We start from the raw sequence: 5,461 nt of genomic DNA, 5'->3' as shown, positions 1-5,461 counted from the left end.
CATAATTAGTCTACTAAGATTTTTTTTTTTTTTTTTTTTTTTTTGAGACGGAGTCTCGCTCTGTTGCCCAGGTTGGAGTGCAATAGCGGGATCTCGGCTCACTGCAAACTCCACCTCCTGGGTTCAAGCAATTCTCCTGCCTCAACTTCCTGAGTAGCTGGGATTACAGGCGCCTACCACCATGCCCAGCTAAATTTTGTAATTTTAGTAGAGATGGGGTTTCACCATGCTGGCCAGGCTGGTCTCGAACTCCTGACCTCAGGCAATCAGCCTGCCTTGTCCTCCCAAAGTGCTGGGATTACAGGGGTAAGCCACCGTGCCAAGCCAGGGAGGAACTTTCTGTTGTTGTTGGAGACGTCTCGGTCTGTCGCCCAGGCTGGAGTGCAGTGGCATGATTTCAGCCCACTGCAACCTCTGCCTCCTGGGTTCAAGCGAGTCTCCTGCCTCAGACTCCCAAGTAGCTGGGGTTACAGGTACCCGCCACCATGCTTGGCTAATTTTTGTATTTTTAGTAGAGACGGGGTTTCACTAATTGGCCAAGCTGGTCTTGAACTCCTGACCTTGTGATCTGCCCGCCTTAGCCTCCCAAAGTGCTGGGATTACAGGCATGAGCCACTGCGCCCGGCCTAACCTTTTTAAAAAGGAGTCTGAGTGTGTTATAGGACAGTAAAAAATGGATGCCATAGATGCCAAGGTAACACAAAATCATAGAAATTCACTATAGCATTTTATAAGGAAACTAATTTCTTTTTTTTTTTTTTTTGAGATGGAGTCTCGCTCTGTCATCCAGGCTGGAGTGCGGTGGCGTGATCTCAGCTCACTGTAAGCTCTGCCTGCAGAGTTCACACCATTCTCCTGCCTCAGCCTCCCAAGTAGCTGGTATTACAGGAACCCGCCACAACACCTGGCTGATTTTTTGTATTTTTAGTAGAGATGGGGTTTCACCATGTTAGCCAGGATGGTCTCGATCTCCTGACCTCATGATCTGCCCGCCTTGGCCTCCCAAAGTGCTAGGATTACAGGCGTGAATCACCACGCCCGGCAGGAAACTAATTTCATTTACATAGGTAGCTTCAAATTGAGCCTCCACTTTCCAACTGGACCACTGAGCTCAGGGTGGAGCCCATTAACTAATAGGGCCAAGAAGGCACTTGCAGTTTCCTGGCTCTAATACATACATATGTGAAGAGCAGGTACAACATTTAGATCTCCCAAAATCAAGGATTCCATCTTACACAGAATCCTGGGTCCCCCAAAAGGGGGCAATGCCATGGGACGGGACACAGTGACGCTTCCACAGTGCACCTCACAGCAAAGACATCCCCCTGAGGCTGAGTGGCCTGTCACCAATCAGCCCGTCCCCCACAGGAGGCTTGTCTCTCAGTGGCGAGTGTTTCTATGGCTTCCAGGTGTCCAAACCATGTTTTTCTTATCTAAACACAAATGAGTAGCTCCCTACAGTAATAACCACTCATGGCAAACACCGTCAGCCATCTCCAAAACTGCAGCCCTCACCAGGGACTTGTCAACCACCATATACCCAAAGGTCCTGTTCTCTCAGAGTACAAAATAATTCCTGGTATCCCCCAAAGCTAGAGGGATCAGGAACTCAGTGCCAAAGACAGCAGAACTTTACACTTGAGAGAAACCTTCTCATGACTCGGGACTCTACAAGGAACGCAGAAGACTCCCAAAAGGGGATGTGTGTTGCCTTTTTGTGTTCTTCAGGGGGTCTCAGGGCTGCTACGTCTCTAGATTTCTGCATGTGGTATTAAAGATGGCAACGGGAAGGAGAAGCAGAAGTGGAAGGAAATTGAAGAACAAGTCTTGGGGGAGCCAAATTAAGGAGCTCTTAAGCTTTCCAGAAGGCAAAAGTCATGCCATCAAACCAGAGGCGCCAAACATATAATATAAAAAGGGTGGCGGGTGTTTTAGCTGACTGAAAAGAACATTCCCAGAAACAGGGTCCAAAATAGAAAAAAGCTGAAAGGTCTTCCCCCCACTGCAAAATATATAAGAGCCTGAATATCTGCTTTTAATTAACCTGACTTCTGACCACATAGCTCCTTTAAAAAGATCTTTTCTCTAATGACAATTCCTCCTCAAGCCATTTTACATTAACTTCTGCTGCTAGCTGGGTTCTTCACCAAATGGGCAGCCCAGAGAAGTGGCCATCACACTGCAGTGCTGCTCGCCACCCTTCCTTACCACATTGTGACAGACGGCTCTCCATTCCCAATCCCTCTAAAGCCGCCAGCATTTTCAGGGAGTCCCCACACTCACGAGGTTGTCCACAAGGGTCTAAAAAGTGAGCCGCAGCAACTGCACATGGAAGTGACTGCCACTCTGGGGTTTCCCCACCCATTCCTTGGTCTCGCAGCTGGGACTGCCAAATGTTCCATGGTGAGCAGGTCTATGCAAACCTACCCCCAAAAGCTGAGAGGCTGAAGAAAGAGGCTGACAAATCCAGTTCCTCAGAAAATAAACATTTAAGAGGAATTTGCAAACAGAAGCGATGTTTCGATCCCCACACCTGTCCTCCAGAAAGTACTGTTTATAGAGCAAGCTTTTCTGGTAAAACGTGCAGCTGTCACATCTCAGACTTTCTTGGAAAATTCATGATGGCTGGAGAAGTTAGGTAAGCATCTTTATGAGGGTTTACCTATGCTACAGGCATTGTGTAAAGACCTTGGTGCAGGAGTCAACCATTGGCCATTATGGCAATTTTGCTTGAAGATGACACCACCCTTGCCATGCAACAGGCTATTTTCCTACAGTGTAAAGGTATACCTCTGGATACAATGTGAATCTTTCCTCCTCGCTTACATTATTTTTCTGTCCATCTAAACTTGCTAAGGATTCTTTCATGCTCTTGCCAAAAATGGTCCTAGAGAGAGCTTAATAGACACTAAGGCTTGGCTTTGGAAGTGGTGTTAAGGGAACGTGTTAAGTGGTGGAATTACGTGTGATACATATTTTCCCTTTTTCAAATTTGCATTTTCTAGAATTATGTCGATTTTAAAATTAAAAAACTGTAAATTGGGCGAGCCACATTTAAAATCTGGACCGCAACCCTCTCAGGGGCTTCTGTGCAGCATGTGATGTCACCACCTCAGTGCTGCAGTCCTTGGTGGGCCCCAGTCCCCGCATGAGGTGAGAAGGGATCACGCGACAGTCAAGGCAGCACCAGAGTGGGCAGGGGTGGGGGTGGGCACCAGTTCTCACTTGTTCACTGATGTAAGCCTGTTATAGGACCAACAGGTTTGTATGCTGGCTGCATAGTAACAGGCCAACGACACTGAGACAGCAGGGATGCAGTTGAGAGTTTAATTATTGCAGGGCACCAAGTGAGGAGATGGGAAGAGACCCTCAAATCCATCTGGGGTTTTTAAGGGGATCATGGAGGGTGAGGGGCTGGAAAATTGGGGTAGTTGATTGGCCAGGGCAGAGGGGATGACATCACCAGGATGTGGAAACTGCATTCTTTGGTGTGGTCTCAGACCAGCTCAGTCAGCAGTCGTATGGGTATGCAGGACCTGAAGGCGGATCTCAAAGGGAAAACTTAACATTTCATAACGTCCAACTTGTTATCTACAGAGCAGTTGAAGGGAACTGTAATCTCGGGTCTATGTGACTCCAGGACACAGGCACACACGCCCACGTGGAAGCACGCCAAGGAGAAGGCTGACCGAATGATGAACGCTGAATGTGCTGCAAGCTTCGTTTACTTTCATTTCTCCCCTCTTCTTCCCTGATTAATTTGATGAAGTTTATAGGGGCGGTTTCAAGCCCTTTTACAAATACCATTCGGAGTCCTGTGCAGCAGCTAGGGCAATGAGTGCGTGGCAGGGGCCACACGGCCGTTGCTGGGAGAAAGGGATGGACCTTTTACGGTGGAAGTTTGGGGGTCAGTACTCAGACTGCCAATCCCAGCAGACAGAATGAGTGTCTTTTCTCTCCACACTCCCCTCCTTCTTTTTCGTTTCTCTTCTCCTCTCTCCAATTTCTGTTTTGCGATCGTGAAGGCCCAGTTTTTGGTAAGTAATTAGGATATTAAGTACTTAACTAAATTATTAAGGGTCTTTTGAGAAACATAATTAGTCTACTAAGATTTTTTTTTTTTTTTTTCAAAAGAAAAGCCAGGTGCTCACACCTGTAATCCCAGCACTTTGGGAGGCCGAGGTGGGTGGATCACGAGGTCAGGAGATCAAGACCATCCTGGCTAACACAGTGAAACCCTGTCTCTACTAAAAATACAAAAAACTAGTCAGGTGTTGTGGCAGGTGCCTGTAATCTCAGATTCTGGGAAGGCTGAGGCAGGAGAATGGCGTGAACCCAGGAGGCAGAGCTGGCAGTGAGCTGAGATTGTGCCACTGCACGCACTCCAGCCTGGGCGACAGAGCGAGACTCCGTCTCAAAAAAAAAAAAAGAGGGCTTTCCTATCATCTTCCACATGCCCCAGCCCCCACTGAACAGAGGCATCTCAGGCTCATGGAGTCAGTAAATATATGACCTAGGCTTTCTCCATCATATGGACTTGGTATTTGTTCCCTGAGAAACACATTTCCGACGACATCACCAAGGTCAAAAGAAAGAAACAAATTGTGGTTGACAGAAATTTCAAGACTCTTTCTCTTTGGAAACATGACGACGTACTGAAATTAAAATTCCCTAGGCTTCGGATGAAGTACCCCAACACATGTCAAGTCTGGCTGGACGCTGGGCAGCACCAGGGACCAGGAGGAGCTGGTCATTTACTTGTCCTAGGCAGCTCCTTCCTGTAGCCCCTGCACAGTCCACTGCATCCATCAGTGTGGCCTACCCTGTGCCTCAGCTGCAGCGGGTCTCCTGGTGGCCGTCTCCCAATGGCACGGAGGTGAGGGGAAGGGCGGACTCGCAGGAACAAATGGAGACAGAAGGGAGCAGACAGAGTCAGGAATGCACAGTCTTCCCCACACAGCAGTGATCACATTGAGATGCAAGTCAGGTCATCCTCCTCTGCTCAGAACCCTCCAGGATCTCCCCTTCTCACACAGAGTAAAAGCCAAAGTCTTGGTCATGGCCACAGACCTTCATGACACACCCCAGCACCTCTCTCCCTTGCTCACTCTACTCCTAGCCATGCTGCCCTGCAACAGTCCAGGTCTCAGGCCTGTGTCCCATTAACTATTCTCTCTGCCTGATACTTGAATATCCTTTTATTTTCATTTGACACTCTCTCATGTGCTTTGAGTCACTGCTCAAATGTCATCTCAGTGAGACCTTCCCCATTTAAAACCAAACCCCTCCTGGACCCCACATGGGCGCCGATCCCTCCCTGTTTTCACGCTGCTTTTCAGCAATCATCACCCCACACAGACCTCGATCCCTCCCGATCCCTCCCTGCTTTTGTGCTGTTTTCCAGCAATCGTCACCATTAGGTCATTTTCTCTTCCCACTGGCACGTAAACTCCACAAGGCA

At 48.3% G+C, this 5,461-nt stretch overlaps 1 pseudogene across 1 annotated transcript in view; it reads right to left on the bottom strand.

The window, feature by feature from the left end:
* Window positions 1–4,754, bottom strand: part of LOC105509089 — an 11,035-nt pseudogene extending 6,281 nt beyond the window's left edge. Inside the window, exon 1 of the transcript XR_001001386.1 lies at window positions 4,692–4,754. The product of XR_001001386.1 is annotated as a thyroid receptor-interacting protein 6 pseudogene (transcript). The remainder of the gene's footprint in view (window positions 1–4,691) is intronic.
* Window positions 4,755–5,461: the final 707 nt, after the last annotated feature.

The sequence above is a fragment of the Colobus angolensis genome, unplaced genomic scaffold (genome assembly GCF_000951035.1).
Source record: "Colobus angolensis palliatus isolate OR3802 unplaced genomic scaffold, Cang.pa_1.0 Scaffold17, whole genome shotgun sequence".
Lineage (NCBI taxonomy): Eukaryota > Metazoa > Chordata > Mammalia > Primates > Cercopithecidae > Colobus > Colobus angolensis.
Note: the sequence above shows the minus strand (reverse complement) of the source record. Positions and strands in the feature narration are given on the sequence as shown.